Source organism: Prionailurus bengalensis, chromosome A1, assembly GCF_016509475.1.
Source record: "Prionailurus bengalensis isolate Pbe53 chromosome A1, Fcat_Pben_1.1_paternal_pri, whole genome shotgun sequence".
Lineage (NCBI taxonomy): Eukaryota > Metazoa > Chordata > Mammalia > Carnivora > Felidae > Prionailurus > Prionailurus bengalensis.
In genome coordinates this window covers 27,059,503-27,086,655 of record NC_057343.1, presented here as the reverse complement: position 1 = coordinate 27,086,655, position 27,153 = coordinate 27,059,503, and the positions used below count along the sequence as shown (strand labels likewise).

The following is a 27,153-nucleotide window of genomic DNA, read 5'->3' as shown; positions in this document are numbered from 1 at the left end:
GTGCTTCCATATACAAAACCCCCTTGTAAAGCTAATGGCTAAACATCAACTTCCTTTACAATGGTGGCCACTTTCCCTTCCGTGAACATCAAATTTACCCATTCGTGATCTAGAGATAAGTTGTGCATGGCTGGTGTTCAACAAATTTTAATGCCTTTTGAGTAAATGTCCCAGGGAAGTGAAGCTCCCCCTTTTATACACCAATACCCCATATTTGAAAGCTTTCCAAAATATATTGTGCCCTTTATCACTTTGCTAAAATAACAGGTTGAAAGAACTTTAACCTTTTTTTTTTTTTGACTCAGGGTTATCAACCCAAACTTAAGACACAGCATTGGAATGAAAAGTTATAATTTTTCAGAGGCTTTTTAAGTCAGTACATTTGCTCATACTAAATATTGTCAGATTCCTACACTGTGATCATTCCTTTCATTTCTTCCTGTGGTCAGCAGCTTCATATCCTGGAAGGCATGAGACACCGTGGAATTTACAAAACAAAGTCCTTGTCATCTTCAGAGTTCATGAGGATCATTCTCAGATATTTCTCATCTGTGGCTTCATGAGCACATGTTTAGTAAGAGCTACAAGGAAGACCCATATACTTCCTAGTCCAAGAATTCATGTTTCTATCTCTAATGTCTTACACGTTATAAGGTACTCAACAAATAGTTATACAGCGAATTAATAGAGTTAACACTACACAACCTATGTAATTATTGTTTTCTATTTGAGACTTTGTTCTACTCCACAGCTAGGGCCCTTACTCATTCGGGGCTGTACTTTTTTATCTGCAAAATAAGGCAAATAACCTTAAGGTTATTTCCAACATTAGCACCCCCCCCCATGACCCTATCCTTCTAGGCACATATATATGTTCCATACGATAGAATTGCTGCAAATCTGACCACCAGATGAGTGAGGCACTAGAGGACATAGTGAATCCCTGTAATCCAGAGCCCTAGTACGAAAGCACTATCCTTGTACCACGGCAGCAAATATAGAAAGAAGTAGCTCTCCTACTCATTTCTCCCACCATTAACACCATATATAGGAGTAGAAATATTGGCCTTGGAATGTAAACATATTGATTTTGTGTGTGCGTCAAATGTTCATAAGTGGAAAACCAAGTATTTTTTCAAAAGAAGTCAACTGCATCCAGGCAAATAAAACCTTAATGGAAAATTTTTTTCTAATAACTATCATCTAGTGCGTTCGTTGACTCCTTGTTCCAAGCTATTTCTTCAAACACCACTTCGTTCATATATTAACTTATCAGCTACATTTGCTTAAATAATACCACAGTTTCACTGTTTACACATAAATTCAATTCAACCTCCTTAAGCTACAGCCTAACTTTCTCCCTTAAAGCCAAAATTTCTAAACGAAACGAGTTCATGAGTTTCACACAGAAAGGAAGTAGATGGTTTCAAATAACAAGTCAAACATTTGTCCACGAACATGGTTGGGAGGTCATCACAAATGCCGCTTCTCCAGAGGCCTGAGGTAGGGAAGCCTTGGACGACTTTCTCTTCCAGGTGGATGGTGTTCCTTTAATTCGATTCTACATGAATTCAAGGTATACTTCCTTAAGCATGCCAAATTCTCAAGAGAATACAAAAAAGTGAATAGAATATATCATCTCTGCCTCAGAGGAGATGCGGCCAAGGCTGAGCACGTAAGAGCAGTAACACTGGAAAAGGATGGCTGAGGACAGAATCCCAACTTTTCCATAATTAGCTGTGAAACTTGGGCAAGTGACTTTACCTTTCTGATGCAGTGTCTATATCAGCATAATTCTGGTGAGAGCAGGTCTGACCTCACAGTGTTGTGCTGGGGATTACAGAAGCCATTGTGCCTAAGGCATTAAGAACAGTTCCTGGCACACAGTGAGCACTCAAGGTCAGTATCATCACTGTGATTGTTATAATCGTCATCATTATGAATGTACAATCCAGTTGTTAAGATTTTTCATTTTTTATTTAATAAAATCAAAGCTATAACAGATCCTAGGAAATGAAAAGAGGAAAAATGGGGAAAAAAACCCTTTTCCAACAAGTTCCATCATTGTCCTCCTGTCTTCCTGACACATGCTAACTATATCTACTCCCCAGAGAGATGGAAAGATGGCAGTGAGTGAGGGAGTGGATAAAGACATAAAGAAACATGCCTTGCCTGGACTCTCTCCCTTCTCTGCTCAGAAAATCCTTCCTCAGGCATTGAGCTACCTCACTTAGCTTTTCCTTACCATTTCCATGTGTTTCTTTCCACCGTTTACTCTGTTTCACAGAACATTATATGTATTAAGGACTTTAGAAGTCACCTCATCCAACCCTCTTATTTTATACATAAGAAAAGCTTAGGGCCAATATGACAAAGTCATTGTCCCTGGTGGTACAACTCCAGAGGGGCACAAAATTAAAACTGGGCTCCTTGTGCCCTAGACCTGGGCTGTCTCCCTTAGGACAACAAAAGGACTACATTTACCAAAAAGGAGACTGGCTGGCTCTTGTCCCATTTGGCAGATACATAAATGTTTATCTTGGGAGGAAAATCTTGAGTAATATTTTTAAATGAATTAACAAGAATGGTACTGTTTTTAATTCAATAGACATGTTTTATTATTAACTTCATTGCCTGCTAAGCCTGAAATTAGGTTTTTCTATGCTTGGGCAGGTCCTGCCTAACCAATAACAGGACAATCAGATTTCAATTAAACAGATATTCCCACTTGGGCCATACACATAAACACACACACACACACACACACACACACACACACACGCACACAACCAAGAGGCACTTAATCAAAACAAACTTTGAGGGGCGCCTGGGTGGCGCAGTCGGTTAAGCATCCGACTTCAGCCAGGTCACGATCTCGCGGTCCGTGAGCTCGAGCCCCGCGTCAGGCTCTGGGCTGATGGCTCGGAGCCTGGAGCCTGTTTCCGATTCTGTGTCTCCCTCTCTCTCTGCCCCTCCCCCATTCATGCTCTGTCTCTCTCTGTCCCAAAAATAAATAAAAATGTTGAAAAAAAAGATTAAAAAAAAAAACAAAAAAAAACAAACTTTGAGCCCATTCTGGTCACTCTCCTGGCCTATGTTTAGGAGAAGGAGGTATCAAATATTATAAGATAAGACTCTGCTAGTACAAAAATTTTAAATCACTTGTCTTCCAAAAGAGGAACACATTTCTTGCTATTTCTCCATTTACTATTTCTAATCCAGCAACAAAAGGCAGCCTAACCACAGCCTTTAACACACTTTTTATTTCTGGCTTCTGAATGTCTTCAATATGGGTTTGCCCAAATCAGGCCAATAGTCTCTTACATGTTCAATTTCTTTAATCCCAGCTTTCCCCTCTACAATGGAAGACTGAAGCTCTAAAACCAGAGTCTTTCCATACATACTTTACATACATACATACTTTAATAACATACTTAAAAACAGATACCACATCTATTTTCCTGTTGTTGTTTTTTTTTTTTAATCTCAAATCTTTAAGTATCTGGCTAAGAGAAACCCTTTGAAACAAGAAAAAAAAACCCTAGTTACCCTCTTCTCCCTTCTCTTTCCCTACTATCTGATGGGTAGAATCTCCTCTTTCATTTGCTTCACTGCGTGGGGTTTCAAACATAGGACGTCACCATGATTAAGGGAAAGATTCAGGCATTCTTTTAACAGCTGCATCGACTACAGGGACATCTGACTGTGGGCCTCTAAAAGCAACTCAGCTCTGCTGTGTAAATAGGTGTTTACCTTGAGTAGAACAGACGCACATAAGGCTGATTTATTAGCACTGTTTGGTAAGCATTATTTATACAAATCCATACCCTACTACTATTATGCGTTTTGTTTTTCTTTTCTCTTGAGGTTTCCTTCACAGAAGACATAGGCTGGCCACCATGGGGTGGCAGCAGTTGTGGCTGCCACCTCACTCATATGAAATTCAACAACAGGAAAACAGAACCCAGCATTACAAAAACAATCGCAAAAACCAAACATTCACGCTCAAGAAGAACTGAACCAAGATTTGAAAGTTTCCAAGGACAGAGGAAAAAAAAAAAAAAGTTGCCGCATCCTCCTACCCTGTATGCCAACGAGCAGTGGCCGTTCAGTCTCTCCAGATGCCTCTCAAAAAAAGGAATGCACCAATGTAACAGGAGCTGAGATCCTGGGGGAGCCAATTAGATTTAAGCCGCTTTCAAAAATCTGTAAGAAAAAAAAAAGGAATTAGAAAAGAAACTTGGCACTTGAAATGACATTTTATGTGTTTTGCTTAGGGCCTGTGGAATACTACTCATATAATGACTCGTTGTCACGCTTATAAAATAAACCTTGGGTTTTTAATATAATTGAATAAAGTCATTAGCTGGTGAAACAAACCTAGCTTCAGAGGAAGAATGTGGCACATCAAATCTAATAGGTACCTCATCCTTCATCTTTGGAATTATCGACCAAAACATGACAAATTAGGCTAAGGTCAATGGCAGATAACTGCAGATAAACTCCTCCAATGGCTGCCTGTGTATTCCTCTGAGGCTCCTGCAATTGTCTAGCAAAGCGAGGGTAGGGGGAGACCTGCAAGAAAGCAAGAATTTTCAGATTCCATGCCCTGCCCCCAAGACAAGCTCTATGGCCTTTTGATAACCTGTGGCAAGAGAAGATGGGACTAGGGAAGAGAAGCTCTCAGAAAAATTGTGCCTCCGCAGTTGCAGAAGGTATCTGGAGAGACTGAACAGTCACTGCCAGTAGGCGTGCAGGGTAGGAAGATGCGGCAATGTTTTTCTTCCTTAGAAACTCGCAAATCTTGTTTCAACTCTTCCCAGTGCTAAGCTTTTGATTTTTACAATTGTTTTTGTAACGTTGGGTTCTGCTCAGTTGGGTTTCAGCTGTTGGCGGAAACATAAGACCTGGTGTCCCCGACTCCCGGATCTCTCCAGAGCTCACTATACTAATCTGGTGGCTATTTATGAATCAGGCATAACCTTTCTTAATTAGATATATAGCAGGTGTGTCAAAGACAACAGAATCAGGCAAAAAGACAGTAAGACCTTAAAATAACCAACTTCAGTTGGGTTTCTGGGATGGTTTCTCTTTATTTAAGGATGAAGTAGCCACAGATCCATCTCCAAACATGATTTTGTAAAAGCAAACAGACTCTACCCTTGAGAACTTCATTCACTCCTTTACTTTTTTTTTTTAATGTTTATTTATTTTTGACAGAGAGAGAGAGAGAGAGACAGAGCATGAGCAGGGGAGGGGCAGAGAGAGAGGGAGACACAGAATCCGAAGCAGGCTCCAGGCTCTGAGCTGTCATCACAGAGCCCGACGCGGGGCTCGTACTCACAGACCGTGAGATCGTGACCAGAGCCAAAGTCGGACGCTCACCCGACTGAGCCACCCAGGCGCCCCTCCTTTACTTTTTTAATACAGCATCAAAGTAATTGGGTCTAAGAAGCCCACAAAGAGGTAAAAGGAAACATGCCCTCTTGAAAAACATTCCAGGGCGACTGGGCAAACATATGCTTTTGTTCTATGATATGGTAGACTGTTTCAGTTACATCACCTCAATTCTCCTTCTAGAAGGGATGCTTATCTCATTGTCTCTGGTGACAAATATGGGTTCCGCAGCTAGTCTGTGTCAAGCACTGAACCACGTGTCAGGAGGGACAACAGGAGAAGAGAACTCCTATTCTGTCTCCACAGAAACTACACTCAAAGCTAATGAAGACGTACATCTCTCTTGGACATCAACCTTAGCAACATTTTTTGGGATATATCTTCTCAGGGAGACAAAAATGAAAATAAACCATTGGGACTACATCAAACTAAAAAGTGAAGGAAACCATCAACAAAACAAAAAGACAACCTACTGAATGGTAGAAGATATTTTCAAATGATAAATCCAATAAAGGGTTGATATTCCAAAGATATAAAGACCTCATACAACTCAACACAAAAACAAATAATCCAATTAAAAAATAGGCAAAGGACCTGAATGGACATTTTTCCAAATAAGACATACAGATGGCCAACTGTATGTCTTGAGAAGATGCTCAACATCACTAATCATCAGGGCAATGCAAGTTGAAACCACAATAAGACACAATCCCACACCAGTAAGAATGGCTTGTATCAAAAAGAAATAAGTGTTAGTGAGGATATGGAGAAAAGGAACCCTCCTGTGCACTATTGGTGAGATGTAAACTGGTACTACAGAGAACAGTGTGGACCTCCCCCACCAAAAAAAATAAAAATAGAACTACCATATGATCCAGAAATTCCACTTCTGAGTATTTACCCAAAGAGAAGAAACACACTAATTTGAAAAGATATATGCATCCCTGTGTTTACTGCAGCATTGTTTACAGTAGCTGAGGTATAGAAGCAACCTAAGGGGCCACTGATAGATGAATGGATAAAGAAGATGTGTTATATACATACAATGGAATATTAACCATAGTAAAGAATGAAATCTTGCATTATGTGACAAGGTGGATGGACATAGCGCATATTATTCTACATTAAGTCAGAGAGAGAAAGACAAATACTATATGATTTTGCTTATATATGAAATCTAAAAAAATAAACAGAAAACAGAAACAGACCCATAAATACAAAGAACAAATTGGTGGTTCCCAGATGGAAAGAGGTTAGGACAATGGGCAAAAGAGGTAAGGAGGCTTAAGAGGTACAAACTTCCAGTTACAAGATAAATAAGTCACGGGGATCAAAAGTACAACATAGGTAATATAGTCAATAATACTGTAATAAGGTTGAATAGTGACAGAAGGTGACTATACTTATCACGTTGAGCAATGAATAACACATAGAATTTTTGAACCACTGTGTCATACACCTGAAACCAATATAACATTGCATGTCCACTGTACTTCAATAAAAAAAAAGGTACATGTCTGTGTGTCTGTGCAAGAAGCAGCTCACATTTCAAAACCCATCTTTTTCAAGTTCCACCTTAAATACAGCCTATTCCATGAGATTGTTCTGATGTCCTAACCAGAAATAACATCTCCCTTACCTAAGCTCCTGTACCTTTTTCTATTTTGTATTTTAGCAGTTTATATACCTGTCTTATTGCCTCCCCCTTAAATTATTTGAACATTATTGTAATGACTGGCAAGAACAAAATATGTCAGTAAATGTCAAGTTCATGAATGTATGGTGGACACAGTATCTGAGTTACTGAGGAACCCAAGTGGTCCGGAAAGATTTCACCCAGCTATACTCAACAGCACACCAGAGTTGAATTATCAAAGAGAAGAAAGAGCATATCTACATTAAGAAAATAAGCAAAAGTCTGATGTCTTTGGATATCTCCTAACACAGACATTTAAAATGTAGCAGGTTCTGATGACCCTCTGATTGGCCATGAAGGGCAATCAGAGTCCTTTGAAGATGGGATCATCAATCCCAGGATAGCACTAATCCATACCAGTGACTGGGGAATAATAATATCTTTGTTTTTGAAGGCCAGGAACTCCTTTGAGAACCTTCACCCTGCAGAGAGCAGGTAATCTTCAGAAACAATTGAATTCCCATGTTCACATTTACCACACTGAATGGTATGACCTCTTTGGAGAGTAGGAAGGATTAAGAACTTAATTAAACCAATGCTTTGCTATGCACAACAACTTCAGCCAATCACAGTAACCAGCTTTGTCTATGAACTTTGGAAGAGTATTTTCCCTAGATAATTACAAAATGGGAACACATATATGGTATCAGCCAGATCAAAGCATTTCATGATCGTAACTAAATAGTATCAATATAAATATTTGAGCTTTGGAATGGTTTTCAAAGAAATCGCATTTAGAATGTCTCTTTAGAGCTGACAGTCTTTGAAATTACTGTTCCTTAAGCACTTACTTTCTTTTTGGCCTCATTGTGTACATCAAGCTGCTCTTCCCCAATTTCCCAGGATCCCCAAGGTCATTCTCTACGGTGTTTGCTTTAAACTCAGCTTGGTGCCCAGATTCTGCTTTCAAACTCACTTGGATGACCCTTTCCCACACTGGGTCTCTTCATACTTCCTGACATCCAGATCTAGTTGATCTGCATTTTCTTCAAAAAGTTTCACTTCCCAGTAACTGCAATCTGCTTCTTGCATAGGTTTCTTGCCATTCCCCTGGGTAGGTCGCTGCCCGAGGGCAGAGAGGAGGAGCTTTTTGATGCTAATGAGGCCTCTGTGCGGGACTCACAGCTAATGGTGAGGAGCCCAGTATGGTAGTTCTCTGGGGAGCCCAGGTGAATGCAAGTGTAAGGGCACAGCTGAGAGTCATTTAAGCACCTTGCCGTTAGCCTAAAACAGGTATTCCAACATCTGAGCAGTGACCTGTAAATGGCTTACATAATGAAGAAATGAGTCAGTGTACTTGGCAATTCAGACCTGAACTACATAAGGTATTAATTCAAAAGGAAATCTGAGAAGAGGACTGTTCAATGGTGACACATGGTTTTTTCTTTGAGGTGCCGGTAGTGGAATAAGGGTTAATGCATTATGGACATCCATATCCTTCTGCTGTTTTTCATCTTTGTGAACTTCTAGAGGACTCTTAGGTCCACTTTGAGCCCAGCTAGCCTTGCCTCCTGGGCATTCCAGGGAAAGAGAGCATGCCCATTACTTGTCCCATTAGCCCTCCTCCAGAATTGAAGAAACCTGCTGCAGCCTTTTAGAAGATGCAGGGGAAAAAAACCATCACATGTTTTTTAACACTGAGAAATCTCCCAAAATAAGTGAAGTCTCAGCCAACATACACCAACCAAGGAATCAAAAGTCATGTATGAGACCTTAGGGTAATCTTTCAGATGGTCCGAATGACAAAGGAAAAGTGTCTGACACCCTAACCAGAGAAGACACAAAGGGCAAGGCTTACCTTTTCGGACCTAATGACAAACCTTTAAGGAGCTCTTAGGATACACCAGGAATTTATTTGTATTATCTCATTTAATCCTCATTACAATCATTTAAGTTAGACGGTAGTATTAATATTCTCATTTTGGGGGGTGCCTGGGTGGCTGAGTCAGTTAAGCGTCTGACTTCGGCTCAAGTCACGATCTTGCGGTGAGTGAGTTCGAACCCCATGACAGTCTATGCTGTCTATGCTGACAGCTCAGAGCCTGGAGCCTGCTTTGGATTCTGTGTGTCCCTCTCTCTCTGCCCCTCCCCTACTCGTGCTCTGTCTCTCAAAAAGAAATAGAAACGTTACAAAAATATTCTCATTTTTAAGATGGAGAAATTGAGGCTTAGCAAGCTTAGTTAAGTAAATCATCCAAGTCTCCCCAATTAATAAGTAGCAGAGATGGGATGTGAATACATGCTATCAATTACTAGTAGTATCAGTGGCAAGGGAGATTTTCTATCACGAGTAGGGTGTTTCTGAGAAATTTTGGAGGATGAAGGAAAAGAGTGAGCAGAAAAAAAAAAAAAAACAAGAGTTCCTCAACAACAACAGCAACAACGAGACTCTGACAAGAATTAAAAAAAGAAACCTGAGGAAAACACGAGATTTCTCCAACCACACTGTCAGTTCATTTCTCTGTTATCTGGCTTAATGAGGCAAAAGAAGAGTCTAAAGTTGAACCTAGTGAACACTTGCCCACAGAGACAGGTTTGTTCGTAGCCAAGTGAGTCGTCTGCTAAAGTTACCCATGTAGACTCAAGCCTCACCTCACATGGTGTCATTCTCATTCAAGTATGATCCGTCCCCATTTGCCTATTTCCAGCGGTCAACGCCCAGGAAATGAGTTTCCCAACTGTGTCTCCTCCTTGGGGAGCCTGGGGAGGGGTGGTGACATCATGGGAACAATATCTGTCTTCTCTTCTAGGACTCAGCTGAATGTGTCAAATAAACGCTACTGCTAATCCTGCAGCAATGAATGAATTATTCGAATGCCAAGCAAATGTATGTGGAAAACAGCATACTATCTCCATCCCAGCCCCAAAGAAAAGGGGGAAAAGCAGCAATGAGAAACTACTCAAGCGAAACCACACAAGGGAGGTGAGCTTTACTCACTCCCTTCACTCCTCACACACAAAAAGTGAACCTACATTTCCATTTTCATGTTGCCATAAACAGGTAAAAACAGAATTTGCTTCCTCCTCTGTGCTCTCATGCTCCTTTGTACAAATTGCTAAATTATAGTGCTTACCATATTGTCCTGTAATTATATTTTAAGTGTCTGCCTTCCCACTAATGTAATAGCTCCCTTTCTCCCCTGAATATTTGTATCCAATGCATCTGGTATCAGGCTAAACAAAAATTTGTTAAACAAATGAAAGACTGAATGGAACAATGAATGAATGACAGCTTGCTCAAAGGCTCTCTTTAACTAGGGCAAAAAGAAATGTTCTTTTTTCCTCTGTCTTTATGACTGAAGATAGTTGATACTGTCACACTTACACTGGGGGGTGAATCATGCCTGTTTGTAGTATTAGGTTTCTAGGATGTTCTGGCACTTAATGAATGTTTTCGGTGTGGCTGTGTGTGCATGTGCGTGTGTGTGTGTGTGTGTGTGTGTGTGTGTGTGTGTGTGTAGGCTCCTGTGCTCCTATATTCTATAGAATTAATTTCTCCCACCTTACACCTACCAAGCCTATATATCTCATAACTTACTCCCTTAATCACGGATTTTCTTTGAACTTAACTAATTCAATTAGAATTTTTTTTAAAGGCATTCTTATTGTAAGTTGGACAGAGGAAAGGTCAGAAAATGTGACATATTCCAAGTTTGATAGATGTTGGATATTCAGCAGGACTTGATACAGACACAGCCCCTCCTCTTTCAGAATTTACCGTCAGTGGGAAGAAGAGAGATAAATAATGAGGTGAGTAAAGTATAGTGACTATAATACAGAGGAAACAAAAGGTGTTATGAGAGCACATAAGAAGGCGATCAAACCCAGTCTGGAGATCAGGAAGGGTCTCCTAGACAAAGTATCTTTTAAGTTTCAGCCTGGGTGGGTAAATAAGACTTAACCAGGTAAAAGGGGAATTTGGCAAAGAGAAGTACCACAGGCAAGGAAGAACACAATGCAAGCAAAACACTTTTCAGAAGATAAGAATGGCTGGGGTTTAAGTGAGGGGGCAAGCCTGGGCCTCAGCTTACTTACTGTAAGAGCAATGGGAAGCCACTGAAGGATTTTAACCAAGGTGGTGATATTTGGGTCTGAGGTTAAGGAAAGAGGCTTGGGTTATAGGTAAAGGCACACAGATTTGGGGCTGTATTAGTAGAGTAGGCTAAGAGTAATAATAAGAATCTTCAACATTGTCCTTATAGAAAGACGACTCTGGCTGTCATATGGAGAATGGATTATAAAAATGCGAGACTATGTCCATAGGTAGACACGCTTTGGATGCCATTTTGGTAGGTCACATGAGGATAGAAATGATAGTGAAAATGGAAAGAAGTAGATGGGTTCAAAAGAACATTAAGACAGAATTAATAGACTTTGCCAACTGACTAGACCACGGTTGGCAAAGTTTTCTGTAAAGGGCCAGATCAACAAACCTTAGCCTTTGCTGGCCATACAGTTTCTACCACAACTACTCAACCCTGGTGTTTTGGTGAGAAAGGGGACATGTGTAGGTAAATGAGCGTGACTTCATGCCAACAAAAATTTATTTATAAAAAACAGGCAAACAGGACAAATTTTGCCTGACTGAAGTTTGCCGACCCCTAGACTAACTGAGGGATGTAGCAGTAAGAGCAGTCAAAAATGGCTCCCAAGTATGTCACTTGGGTATCTGGTTGGCTAGGCCTGCTCTTTACAGAGGAAGGGACATTGGAAAAGGAATGGGGTCAGAGAGAGGGAGGTAGTGGCCAGGCTTTAGACAAGCTGAGTGTAAGATATGTCCAGTAAGCAGTCAGATGTTTGGATCTAGATTACGAAAATGACCTAGGCTATATGTAAAGATATATAGGTTCGGGAGTTGTCTTAGGGCAGACTAGATGTTGTTAGCAGACCACCCAAAATCCATGGATTTACTAAAGTTTCTCCCATCGTGATACAAGGAACTCAGATGGGGGGTGGGAAGACAGTCATTCCACGAGCCTGTCCAACAGCAGCATCCATCCCACTTAGCCAGAGGAGGGAGGTTCAGAGAGGACTGCCTGTAGGGCTTTTTATGGCCCAAGTCTAAAAAGGGCATGCACCACATCTACTCACATTCCCTTGGAGAGATCTTACTCACATGGCCACCCACCTACAAGCAAGGCCGGGAAACACACTAGAGCTGTGTGTCGAGGATAAAGGTAGAATGGATTTTGGTGGGCAGCTATCAGGATCCGCCACAGGAGTCGAAATTAAAGAATAGGCCAGGAAAGCATGAAGATGAATAGAAGTGAGCCAGACAACGGTGAAGAGTGAGAACAAGTTCAGGGCTCTGCAGAACACAAGTGTGAGAAGACGAACTGAGGAGGAAGAAGATGTAGCAAAGGAGAATGACAAAATGAAAATAAAACTGGAAGACTGTGTTAGACATTTAATGTACATAGGTAGAAAGGAATGCACACTTAATTGTTAAGCATTGATCCCATCTCTGACAAGCTGACACTTATTTGGTACCTCTGATACCATAAAAAAATGGCATGAAAATGAGCCCAATTGCATTTAAGAGAAAACGGCAAAATCAGCCCCTCAATAGAGCCAGATTTTCATTACCATTCAGATGGACTGCTTTAGGGCGATGCGCTGCAATATTCATTTTTTTTTCATTCACTTTTTGTATCCATCAATCAACCTATGTAGGTAAAATGTATTTTCTGCATCAAAAATGTACATGGACATATTAATATAAATATGAATACACACCTGTCTGCATATACACACACACTCGGCACTCACAGGATCCATTACCACAATGCGCTTCTGTTTTGCTTCCACTTTTTGCAATTCTCCGTTCTCTCTGCTTTGCTCAAGGCTTCTCTTCCAGCTCCCACCCCACCTGTTTGTGTGTCTGTTGCTGGCTCCGGATGAGAAGACCAAGAAGAAAACGGGTTGGATTCCTCCCTGATAACATTTTAGGCACTGCTTCATTACCACAAAAAAAGACACAGCCTGTAGCTTAAACAAAAAAACCCAGGCTGGAACCTCCATGCTGCCTTCCCTCAGCAATTCTGAGCCAAGCAGTCTTAAGCTAGGAAAAGAAGAACATGGGATCTTGCAGAGCTGTCTACCAATCCACCTTCTTCTCTCTCTTTAGAATCTAAAGTCTTTGGGACAAAGAAGGGGATTCTCAGGATTTTATATCTGGAACACTCTTTTTTGCAGAACAGCCAGCCTTGCTTATAAATAAGTTAAAAAAGAAAACAAGCAGATTAAAAAAAAAAAAAAAAAAGATCTGCCCAGGAGGTACACAGATGGTAAAGAAAACAAAATTAGTAACCTCTTCTACTTGCTCAGCATAAATTATTAGTGTACTCAACCTGACCAAGTGACTATTTATAAGCCTGACCTCGAACTTCGTGGCGTTCAATAAACATAAATTGAGGATGGCGACAATGCTACCCATATTTCCTTACTTAATGACACACAGTTGGCGGTTCAGTGGCACAAATCATATGCATTTTATTCTACCGTTACTGCTCTTCACATGCTAACTCATATCAGGTGTGAATCTATTAGAACTAGCCTTCCAATTAGCAAAATTAATTCTTCCTTTGATTTGAGAGAGGCCAACTAGTGAGTGTAAGCACAGGACAACTTTGCAAGCAGCGTTTCTTCCCTGGCTTCTGTGAGCTTTTCTGTCAGCTCCAACAAGTCTTTCTTATTGCTACTTTTCCAGGGTCATCATTATTCAAAGTCTGCTAGCTTCAAGTATCATCTGCAAGGCACATCTAGAAATGTAGCTGCTGAAGCAGATTGTGTATGAAACTGAGAAACTGCAACTTGTCTCACACCGGCTAGGTGAAATACGTAGGGTTTTTTTGTTTTGTAATTCTAGATTCCCAGCTAGTCCACAGGGGAGTCGTAGCAGAAGGGCAGGAGTTCACCACCATGATGTGTCTGGGACCTGTGGAAGAGCCACAGGCGTTTCTTCGAAAAGAATCTGGGAATGCAAAACACAATGTCAACACTCGGTCCAACGCCTTCAAAGGGCACTGGGGCTGAGGCCCATCAGTTTCGTCCAGTCAGATCACTCCCTCATCCTTGTCAGTGTCCTAAAGCCACCAACTTACTCTGCCATCTTCTCCTCTTCACAAGACAATTTTTTGTCTCCTCCACAACCAAAAACTTGAGGCCATTCACCAACAGTGCTGGGAAACCCAGAGCCACCCTTCACTCTTCCATGTGCATCATTCACCATTCTTCATGGAACTCACCAAAACGGGCTTCGCATCTAACCCTCTTCTCCCCATCTGCTATGTCGCCTGGGTTGAGGTCCCTGTCACCCCTTATTTGGATTACTAAGGAACGTCTAGTGATCTCTTTGCTTATAGGCTGATTTCTCTAGAATGGATCGTACATGTGAAAAATAAAAAAAAGAAAATCTCTCTAAAACTCAAACCAAACAGTGTCAGGCCTCTGCTTAGAACACTTTAACAATACATGCCATCTGAAAAATATCCAGATTTCTTACACGGTTGAAAGAACCCCAAGCATTAGGCACCTGACCATGGCTCCAACTTCATTTCTCATGACATCTGCCCCGTATTTCACATAACACACACACACACACACACACACACACACACACACACACGTCCTGCTACTTCTTACCTCTGAGACCATTCATGCTAACGTCTCTGCCTGGAATGCACTTCCCCGTTACCCCAACCTGACCCTCACTTGGCTTACTCCTGCTACATCTTTACGGTTCATTCAGGGGTCACCTCCTGAAAGCCTTAGAAATCATTCTCAATACTCCTCAAATACTCTCCACCTCACTCTGTAAGGGAAAGTTAGCACTGCTCGATGATAATATATTTTTGTATTTCTGAGTTAATATCATGGTAATAGATCTGCGGAACAGAAGAAAGGAAGCAGAATTAGATTTCAAAACCCATGGGAACTTTGTATGTGATGGAAGTGGAAAAGCAGCGAACTCTGGAACAATGGTGCTGAGGTAATGGAAAAATAATAATTTTGGATCCTTACCAAGTATCTGCCCCCCAAATTAATTCCAGATAGATTAAATCTTTAAATGTTAAAAAAAAAATCACAAATGAGCCAGAAGAAAATTCAAGGGACAATTTCTATAATCCAAGGGGAAGAAGATTTTTCTAAGCATGGCTTTAAAGCCAGTAACTATAAACATTAATACATTTAATTAAATAAATAACTTTTTAATTGTGAAAAATACTATAAATTCAAAGGAAAAGACAATTAACAAATTGGGAAAAATGTATATTTGGCCCACTGCCTGGCATCTAATTTATTTTGAGTAAGTTGATTTATATGGCAGAGGGTTCATCTCCCTAATATATAAAGAATTCTTGTGAACCAATACAAAAATACAAACTCCCTACTAGAAAAAGCAAAACAAACAACCTTCACAGGTTTATAAAATGCTTCTAAATTTATGTAAAGTTTTCAAACTCCCAAATCAAAGATATTTAAATTTTAAATAATATTTTGCATATCAGAATGACAAATATTTCAATTGTTTTCATGTTTATTTTTGAAAGAGAGACCGAGCATGAGCTGGGGAGGGCAGAGAGAGGGAGACGCAGAATCTGAAGTAGGTTCTAGGCTCTGGGCTGTCAGCATAGAGCCCAACATGGGGCTCGAACCTGCCAACCGCAAGATCATGACCTGAGCCTAAGTCAGACGCTTAACTGACTGAGCCACCCAGGTGTCCCTAGAATGACAAAAATTTTAAAAATACTTTCACTAATGGGGCGCCTGGGTGGCGCAGTCGGTTAAGCGTCCGACTTCAGCCAGGTCACGATCTCGCGGTCCGGGAGTTCGAGCCCCGCGTCGGGCTCTGGGCTGATGGCTCAGAGCCTGGAGCCTGTTTCCGATTCTGTGTCTCCCTCTCTCTCTGCCCCTCCCCCGTTCATGCTCTGTCTCTCTCTGTCCCAAAAATAAAATAAACGTTGAAAAAAAAAAATTAAAAAAAAAAATAATAATAAAAAAAATACTTTCACTAAAGATATGAGAAAATGGGTACTGTTAAACACCATTGATAAAAGAGCCCTGAAAAGTAGTTTAACATGAGTATCAAAAATTATAGGGGCGCCTGGGTGGCGCAGTCGTTAAGCATCCGACTTCAGCCAGGTCACGATCTCGCGGTCGGTGAGTTCGAGCCCTGCCTCAGGCTCTGGGCTGACGGCTCGGAGCCTGGAGCCTGTTTCCGATTCTGTGTCTCCCTCTCTCTCTGCCCCTTCCCCGTTCATGCTCTGTCTCTCTCTGTCCCAAAAATAAATTAAAAACGTTGAAAAAAAAATTTTTAAAAAAATTTTGACCCAGAATTTCCACCAGAATTTATCCTAGAGAACAACTTAAATGTCCGTCAACACAGAGTTACTTAAGAAATTATAGCGGCTCTTCATATTGCAATATCATATACCCATTAAAATGAAGGATATATGCAAAATTAGTTGCACAGAAAACTACACGTTACAAAAGTTTCTAAAATTGGGTTAAAAACAATATACGACATTGTCACGTGTTAAAATATATTTGTTTATATACACAGGAAGTGGGAGGGGGGGAGTACATACTTGGAAGGATATTTACCAAAATGAAAATAATCATTATCTCTGAGAAGTGGGACTATAAGTTCTTTCTTCACATCTTCCTTTCTTCTTCACACCTTTTCATATTATCTAATTTTATCAACAGCACGTGTACTTTTACAATTAAAAACTAATTACCAACAATACGACTATTTCCATTGTTTGGAAATAAAATGGAGAAAGACAAAAAGGACGTTCACGAGTGCATTGAGAGAGCAGGGTCACCTGTCTAAAAGCGCTGCCACCAACGAGGAGCCCTGAGGAAGTTCATCCACTACAGGTCTGCCAATGAGACACCAAAGAAAGACCTGAACTACTGCCTGCACAATTCACACCATAAATTTACTTTTCCAAATCTTTCTCATACACAAGCCATCAAGCCTCTGATTCCAGTGAGCATAAGAAAAGGATGAATTGTTAATTTTTATAATAGAGGAGGTAGAGTTAATTTCCTCTCTCCCTCTCTCTGACAGTTTGCCTATTTTTAGTCAGAAAAAAAAAAAAAAAGCCAAAAGACCTTTCAGCTCTAAGGGTAAACCCATGAATAGGTTACCAGAACATGTTGTAAGTCTACATATGTTCCTTTATTTTTTTTAATGTCTATGATTAGCTAATAGTTCTCACAAAAACAGATGGGAATCAGAATATGATTAGAAAAATGCAACAAACAAAATGTCAACTAACTAAGCTTTAAATTCTACAGATTTTATTACCCAATATTACTTTAAGCCCATCATTTTAAAATAGGGCCTTTCAACCATGGGGAGCAGGACAAAGCTAGGACTTAGTGACTGGTCTTTCTGAAAACAAAGGAAGTAAAAGTTATTTATAGTGACCTTTTAATGTTTACCTTAGAGCTGGCTAATCAGATGTAAATTGTCACCCATGGATATGCATAATCAACTTTATTCCCTTTGCTAATTGAGAAATAGAGCTGTTAATGTCAAAAAACATTTGAAAAATGCACCAAGCTTGCTCAGTGGAGCAAGTTCTTTATAAAAGTCAGAGTTTCCATATGGTAAAATCATGGAAATTAGGCTAAGGGGAAAAAAAAAAAACACTAGGAAAGACTAATTTGTTACTGAGCTAGTCTGTGCTGGAACAAAATCAGTCTTAACGACCCTAACTGCAGGATTTTTTTTTTTTTTTACCACTTTTTATGTTCAAAAATAACTCCATCAGCTCTTAGGAAAAATCATTCCATCACCTTACTCCAAAGTTCCTCTCCTGCTGAGTCGATGCTTTCCAAGCTGGCCACGGCTCTGGCTTAGGAGGCACTTTGCCAAGATACTCACATACCTACAGGACTTGGTTCACACAAGTCAGCCCCTTCCCCTTCTTTCAATCTCCTGACATCTTGTAGTTTCCTTTAAAACTGACTACCATCAGGTACAGGAGTCTCACTTCAATTGTGTACAAAGGGAACAATGTCTTCCCTTAAGCGACACTTCAAGATTGCTTCCATCTTTATAATACCTGCAGAAGTCTGCATCATTTCAACTTATTGTTGATGTATTGAGAAGGTATGCCTTCTCCTCTTCTAAGATCCACCTCTACCCTTATTCCCTGACTCCCTTGTTTTATGAAACCCAAGTGTTTTTCCCCTGGACAGCCCTCACTAATGAACATTCTTTCCTGTGCTATAGCCTGAGTCAAATCCTCTCCTGAATTGTTTGGTGCATTTTGTCTTTCACGTGGTGCATTTAAGAAATTATGGTCACCCCTAGGCGTAAGCCCCAAGCATTCTCCTTTCATAGGGATGACCAACAACCACTGTTTCTAGTGAGGAAAGAACATAGTAAGCCAATCACAAGCATTAACAGCACACATATACAACACCATTTAAGACACCAGAAGGTAAACAATGTGGAGGAGTGTCAGGGGATGGGGGCGGGGAGGGGGGGGGGGAGTTATCCTACAGAAGTCCAGACATCAAACAGTCATCAGGCCTCTCTGAGTGATATGTTCACTAGACATATCTCATATGAGGCGTATGCTATTCTGAGAAGGCAACAGAATTAGCGGCATAAGCATGTGTGTTGAACAGTGGTTCCTTCAATCATCCCCACCACACGCTACAAAATCCTAAGTAGGTTAATTTCTCTCACCTTCATTTTGTCATCTGTAAACATTTTAACTAGCCTAACCAGTCAGAGGGCCTACCTTGGCTCAATGAAACATTTTCAAACCCTTTTTCTTTCTACCTTTAAATTCTATAAACCTTTCTTCTTTTTTTAATAATAGCTATATTGGGGTGTAATTCATATACCATAAAAAGTTAACCATTTAAAGTGTACAATTTAGTGAATATTAGTATGTTCAGAGTTATGTAACCATTACTGCTGTCTAATCCCAGAACATTTTTATAATCCCCAAAAGAAACCCCATCCCCATTAGCAGTCACTCCCCATTCCTCCATCACAACCATGGCAACCACTAATCTACTTCCTGTTTCCTGGGTTTTTGTTTGTTTGTTTTTTAAGTAGACTTCATGCTCAGTGCAGAGCCCAACACAGGGCTTGAGCTCACGACCCTAAGATCAAGACTTGAGCTGAGATCAAGAGTCAGACACTTAGCTGATGGAGCCACCCAGGCACTCCTCTACTTTCTGTGTTTAAGGATTTGCCTATTGTGGACATTTCATATAAAGAGAATCAGTAAGTGGCCACTGTGCCTGGCTTCTTTCACTAAGCATAATGTCTTCAAGGTTCATCCTTATAGCCTGTGTCAGTACTTCGTTCCTTTTTGTAGTTGAATAAAATGCCATTGCATAGACATACCAGCTTTTGTTTATCCACTCATCAGTTAATGAACGTTTGGTTGGTTTCCATTTTTTACCTATTTTGAATAATGCTGTTATGAACATTCACATATAGGTATTCAGATGGACATATATTTTCATTTCTCTTGGGTGTACACCTAAGAGAAAAATATATCATAACTGTATGTCTAATTTGTGAGGAACCAAACTTTTTTCCAAACTAGTTATACCATTTTCTTTGCTTTTTGACTACTTCTGGTTCTTTCTATGTTGGCTTTCTGGTTGTTTGAGCTTAGCTGGGAAAATAATAGGGTGATTATAAAGACATTTTCTACAGAATGGGCCATTTTTAGCCTAGTGTTTAGGTAGACACAAACACAACAAGGTGGCAGATGTGTCTCTGTGTACATAAAGTAGTGCTAGAGAACACGCAGCCAAAACATCCATGGAAGGCAGCACTGATGCCTGCAGCTCAGGAACCACCTTATAAAGTGGTGAGGGGATTTTGCTGCCATTTAAAGTTTTATCCTCTAGACTTATAATGATAAACCATATAAATACAAGCACACTCATATCTTTATCTCAGGGGCTTACAATGTAACCAGAACAGTACAACAGGAACATAAATAACAAAAAATATGGTTTTTTTTCAAAAACTACTATATGAGAAAATAATTCCATCTGGGCACACCAGGGAAGATTCTTTTGGAAAGGAAAGCATCTTTACTGGTTGTTAAAGGATAGCCATGTTTTAAAACAGCAAAAGTGAGGAGAAATTGCATTTCAAACAGAAAAAAATAGAATAATCAAAAAGAGTGCAGGGTGAAGGAATAAGAATGAGGAGTTAGAAAGCATAGGAAACACAGCAAGAAAAAACTGACATTTTGGCAAGTGACTAAATGTGAAGTGAGGTAGAAAGTGGAGTAAAAAATGACTCCTGGGTGCAGCAAAAGCTGTTCTAAGAGGGAAGTTTATAGCAATACAGGCCTACCTCAAATAAACAACTCAACCCTATACCTAATGGAGTTAGAAAAAGAAATTAGAAAAAGAAGAACAAATAAAACCCAAAACCAGCAGAAGGAAGGAAATAATAAAGATGAGAACAGAAATAAATGATATAGAAATGAAAAAGCAATAGAACTAATCAATAAAACAAGTTAGTTCTTTGAAAAGATCAGCAAAATTGATAAACCTCTAGCCAGATGAGGAAGGGAGAGACAGAGAGAGAGGTCTCAAATAAAAAAAAATCAGAAAAGAGGAGAAATGACAAATGACACCACAGAAATACAAACAATTTTAAGAGAATATTGTGAAAAACTATATGCTAAAAAATTGAACAACCTAGAAGAAATGGATAACTCCTAGAAAGATAGCCTACCAAAACTGAAGCAGGAAGAAACAGAAAATTTGAATAGACCATTTACCAGCAATGAAACTGAATCAAAATAGAAAAAAAAAAAAACAAAAAACCTCAAAAACCAAAATCCCAGGACCAGATGACTTCACGGGTGAATTCTACAAATACTGAAAGAAAAGTTCATACCTATTTTTCTCAAACTTTTCCAAAAAACAGAAGAGGAAAGAAAACTTCCAAATTCATTCTACGAGGCCAGAATTACCCTGATACCAAAACCAGATAAAGACATCACAAAAGAGAGAGAAAGAGAGAGGACACCACAGGCCAATATCTCTGATGAACATAGATACAAAAATCCTCAGCAAAATATTAGCAATCTGAATCCAACAATACATTAAAAAGTCATTCACCACAATCAAGCAGGATTGATTCCCAGGATACAAGGGTGGTTCAATATTCACAAATCAATCAATGGGATACATCACATCAATAAGAGAAAGGATAAAAAAACATACGATCATTTCAATAGATGTAGAAAAAGCATATGACAAATTACACTATCCATTCACGATAAAAACCTCAACAAAGTAGGTTTAGAGGGAACATACTCAACATAATAAGTCCATATATGAGAAACCCACAACAAACATCAGACTCAATGGGGAAAAACTGAAAGCTTTTCCCCTAAGGTCAGGAATAAGACAGGGATGTCCACTCTCACCACTTTTATTCAACATAGTACTGGAAGTCCTAACCACAGCAATCAGACAACAAAAATAAAAAGCATCAAAACTGGTAAAGAAGAAGACAAACTATTTGTAGATGTAGACAAAAAAACCCCTAAACACTCCACAAAAATAACTATTAGAATTATAAATGAATTCAGTAAGGTCACAGAGTACAATCTCAATGTACAGAAATCAATTGCATTCCCATACCCTAAATAATGAAGCAGCAGAAAGAAAAATTAGAAAATAATCCCATTTACAATTATGCCATAAGCAATAAAATATTTAGTAATAAAATTAACCAAAGAAGTGGAAGACCTGTACGCTGAAAACTATAAAACACTGATGAAAGAAACTGAAGATGACACAAAGAAATGAAAAGACATTCCATGCTCATGGACTGGAAGAACAAATATTGTTACAATGTCTCCACTGCCCAAAACAATCTGCAGATTTATTGTAATCCCCATCAAAATACTAAGAGCATTTTTCACATAACTAGAACAAACAATTCTAAAATTTGTATGGAACCACAAAAGACCCCACACAGACAAAGCAATTGTGAAAAAGTAAAGCTGGAGGTATCACAAGTCCAGACTTCAAATTATATTACAAAGCTGTAGTAATCAAAACAGTATGGTACTGGCACAAAAATAGACCCATAGATCAGTACAACAGTATAGAAATCCCAGAAATAAACTCACAATTACATGATCAATTAACCCTTGGAAAAGCAGGCAATAATATGCAATGAGAAAAGGTCTCTTCAACAAATGGTGTTGGGAAAACGGGATAGCTCCATGAAAAAGAATGAAACTAGACCATTTCTTACACCATGCACAAAAATAAACACAAAATGGATTAAGGACCTTAATGTAAGACCTGAAACCATAAAAATCCTTGAAGAGAACACAGGCAGTAATCTCTCTGACATTGGCCATAGCAACATTTTTCTAGATAGGTCTCCTGAGGCAAGGGAAATAAAAGCAAAAATAAATATTGGAACTGCAGCAAAATGAAAAGCTCCTGCACATCAAAGGAAACAACTAATGAAAGTAAAAAACAACCTACTGAATGGGAGAACATATTTGCAAATGACATCTTTGATAAAGGGTTAGTGTCCAAAATATATAAAGAACTTATACAACTCAACAGCCAAGAAACAAATAATCCAATTAAAAAGTGGACAGAATACATCAACAGATATTTCTCCGAAGAAGACACCCAGATAGCCAAGAGACACATGAAAAGATGCTCAACATCACTCAGTGTCAAGGAAATGCACATCAAAACCATAATGAGATACCACCTCATATTTTTCAGAATGGCTAATATAAAAAACTCAAGAAACAACAAGTGTTGGCGAGGTATGGATAAAAAAGGAACCCTTGTGCACTGCTGGTGGGAATGTAAATTGGCACAGCCACTGTGGAAAACAGTATGGAGGCTCCTCAAGAAATTAAAAATAGAACTACCAGGGGCACCTGGGTGGCGCAGTCGGTTAAGCGTCCGACTTCAGCCAGGTCACGATCTCGCGGTCTGTGAGTTCGAGCCCTGCGTCAGGCTCTGGGCTGATGGCTCGGAGCCTGGAGCCTGTTTCCGATTCTGTATCTCCCTCTCTCTCTGCCCCTCCCCCGTTCATGCTCTGTCTCTCTCTGTCCCAAAAAATAAATAAACGTTGAAAAAAAAATTTTTTTTTAAAATAGAACTACCCTACAACCCAGCAGTTGCACTACTGGGTATTTATCCAAAGAATACGAAAATTCTAATTCGAAAGGAGATATGCACTCCTGTATTTAGTGCAGCATTATTTACAATAGCCAAGATATGGAAGCAGCCCAAGGGTCCATCGATAGACGAATGGATGAAAGATGTGTATATATAAAAGGATTATTTCTCAGCCATAAAAATGAATGAAATCTTGCCATTTGCAACATGGATGAAGCTAGAAAGTAGAATGCTAAGTGAAATAAGTTAGAGAAAGACAAATACCACGTGCAGAATTTAAGAAACAAAACAAGCGAATAAAGGAAAAAAGAGAGAGACAAGTCAGGAAACGGATTCTTAACTATAGAGAGCAAACTGATGGTCACACAGGGGAGACGGGCGGGGTGAAACAGGATGGACGAAATAGGTGAAGGGGATTAAGAGTACACTTAGTGAAGAGTACTGAGTAATATATGGAACTGTTGAATCACTGTATCACACGCCTGAAACAAATATAACTCCATGTTAACTATACTAGAATTAAAATAAAAATAAAAAAATCAAAATATCAAAGTCAAACAAACAAACAAAAAAAGAAAATGCTTCCCAGAGTTTTGGCATAGAAGACAGGACAGATGATAGTGCCAGTACAGAAAATAACGGGAAAGCCTATTGGAAGAGCTGGCATGAATGGGAAGGCAGAGTTCAATTTCAGACATACATTGAGTTTAAAGTACCAGAGGAACATAAGGAGGTGAGAGGTCCATCAGGCAGATGACAATGCAGAACTGGAGCTCCGCAAATATTTCCTAATGGATATCATTGCTGAAGCCTTCAGAGTAGGTGAAGAAGAGAGGGGAAGGGGCCTGTTTTAACTCACATCCAAACAGGAACCTTGGTCCCCCGGGGAAGCAAAGGGCCAGGGCTAGGTAGGGCCAGAGTTTGGGAAAGGGACCTACTTTTAGGGCTGATCCTTGAGGTTCATGTTCTGAAGGACACAGCAAACTCGGGTTTTATCAGGCCAGGGCTTCAGGTTCAATCTAGTAGGCCAGGCACAACAGCAGGAATTTCCCATCAGAGTTGAGCCACGTCAGAGCAGATCTCCTTCGACTGACTGAAGAGGTGAAAGGCGGAGTCCAGCCTCTCAGGACCAGCAAGAGCTAGGAAAATTTATCCAAAATATCCAAATTCCATCCAAAGGGATGGGTTCACTGAAGACTCTGGTTCACACCGACTGAACAGACTCAGCAGCCTCTGGGGTAGGGACACAGCTTGGTGTGAATGTGGGAGACTCACCCTGTCTCCTCACTCTCAACACCTGTCCTATAGCAGAGCAAGACTGATTGGGGGCCCCACAGGCTACTGGAAAGAAAGCTTCTCTTGTTTTTTTTCTGTCCTGCTCAGGAGAGGCCCAGAAACCAAGTGAAAGTGAGCTACAGACGCTCAGTTACTCCAGAGGCAGGGAGGGACAGAACCATAAAGAACATTCACCTTTGTCAAGGCAAAGGAGGAAGAAGGAGAAAAAAGATAAGGCAGAGAAAACATTCAACAACACTCTGTATAGCAGTAGAACATGACAATGAAGCAGAAGAGAAGCAGACCAAAGCGGTGTCCTCCGAGAGGAGGAGAAGATTTAGAAGAAACGTATGGGTCACCAGGGGGCCCTCCTGACTGATCTCACTGGTTTTCACCAAAATTTCCACTTCACGGCAGTGATGCACTGTCATAAATAATGTTTTGTTGTTGTTGTCGGCCCATTTTATTTTATTTTAATGTTTATTTATTTTTGAGAGACAGAGTATCAGTGGGGTAGGAGGAGAGAGAGAGGGAGACACAGAATCTGAAGCAGGCTCCAGGGTCTGAGCTGCCAGCACAGAGCCTGACGCAGGGCTTGAACTCACGAACCATGAGCTCATGACCTGAGCCGAAGTGGGACAATCAACTGACTGAGCCACCCAGGTGCCCCACTGGTTGGCCCATTTTAGAAAGTTCCCTTTTTTTGTTTTTGACAAGTAATATTTCAGAGTGGGAAGTCCTATATAAATATCTTTCAGTAAACACATCCAATCTTGATCTAGAAGCTATCTTAGAAGCCAAGAAAACATCAATAATAATATAAAATTCGAAATACAGACCTCCAAAGGCCCTAATTCCTAGAGTAGCCAGCAAAATATCAGAAATTCTGCACAATGCCAAGTCACAGCATAAAGAACAAAATGTAAAACTCAGTGGTTACAAAATATATTGTGAACTAAAATTTAGACAAGTAAACTATATTACAAAAAGGCATCTTAGAAATTTTAAAACATTACAACTTTAATACAAAAAAACAATTTCATAAAAATGAACAGTTGTTTTTTTCCCCCTCGTATTTTATTGAGGCAGAAAGTAAAACAAAAAACTATCTCAACACCAAGACCAAAAATAGAAAATTTCAATCAACACCGCACTTCTCATGAAATTATAACAGGCTGAAAACTGCAAGTAGCACATGTCAGGTCTTTTGCACATTTCACCAAAGATATATTTATTCAAAACAAAATGTCTCCCAATGATCTAGAAGGAATATGAGTCATCTATGCTGAGAAGCTCTCCTCACAGTTTTAACCTTTTGGGGAAAAAATGCAGAGCTTCCAACCCATACGCTAGTAAAGAGACCTGTGAAAAACAATCTCACAGTTTTAAAAAGCAAGAATCGCTTTGGCACTTTGAGGTCTGATATCCAACATTCCAGATACAGAAGCAAAGAACTCATTACTGCCTTATAACTTGGGAAGCGACTGCATAATGACTCATTCTGGAACCTGTACAGATACTGGGACAAACACCACAAAACTTTATAAAGGCTAAAAAATCCCAGTGGATAATAAATCAACAAATCAACTCAGGACCTCTATGTAACATCTCATGGAAAAGCTGGGTGACCCTTAACATCACACTGGGGCATTGGTTTAGAAATGAGTTGATGGCAGAATGCCATCTATGGAATGATGAACAAGCCAAACAAATCACTTCATGTTTACACACAGTGGCTTCTGGTTCAGATTTTGGTTTGAGGCTCTACAGAGGAACAGACACACGAACACGTGCGCGCGCGCACACACACACACACACACACACACACACGCCTGGGAATAGTAGCAAAGGGATTTGTTTTCTCCTTCTCTGATGGAGAAAATGCCCTGGTACAATAGCAATGTTACTCCTTTCCTGAATACTAAAGAACTTTTCTCAGGCTTTCTGAATGAGCCAAAAACCAGTTTTGAAAGATAAGATATTAAACCATTTCTATAGGGACTAAGAACACTGGAGATTATTTACTTTGCTGTAATTACTCTGGCACATAGGGAGATTAGCTTTCAAATGCTACTAGGTTTGCATACAGAGATTTCAATAATGAAGAAAAATTAGTTCATGTTTTGAATATTTAGGGGCTTGAAGTGTATCTTACTGCTAAAGAGCGAACACTGGTTAATACCTGTGCAGTGAGTAATAATTACCAAAACCATTAATTGTTCCTAAGTCTGCACTTCTTTCCCTCAAAACAATCACTTGTTTTTAAAAAGCACTTGATTTTATTAGAGCCAACAGTAAACAAAAATGTATTTTTATGCTCACAAACGAGCTCCAGTTTCGCAAGTCTTGGATTTTAAACCGGGAAGCAGGGCACCAACAATCTCATCCAGTAAGGACAGAAATAAAATCTGCTTTTGAGTGTAAAAAAAAAAAAAGTCTTCAGGAGGAGATAAATAAACTTTAGAAATTCATTCTTTACTAGGATATTTTCTTGGGTTTTTAAGATTACTTGTGTCATGATTTTAGCTGAGACAAAACAGATGACAGCAAAGGCTCTCATAGCATGCCCAGCTTTGTTAAGTTCTAACTCATCCCCCTGCTTGTTG

At 39.8% G+C, this 27,153-nt stretch overlaps 1 protein-coding gene across 5 annotated transcripts in view; it reads right to left on the bottom strand.

Annotated features, from left to right (window-relative positions):
• The window catches only part of ENOX1 (ecto-NOX disulfide-thiol exchanger 1), a 553,951-nt gene that overhangs the window by 448,170 nt on the left and 78,628 nt on the right, over positions 1-27,153 (bottom strand). For all 5 annotated transcript variants that reach the window (XM_043579372.1, XM_043579396.1, XM_043579389.1 and 2 more), the window contains exon 2: positions 4,083-4,206. The gene's annotated coding sequence lies outside the window, so the exon portion shown is untranslated. The remainder of the gene's footprint in view (positions 1-4,082; positions 4,207-27,153) is intronic.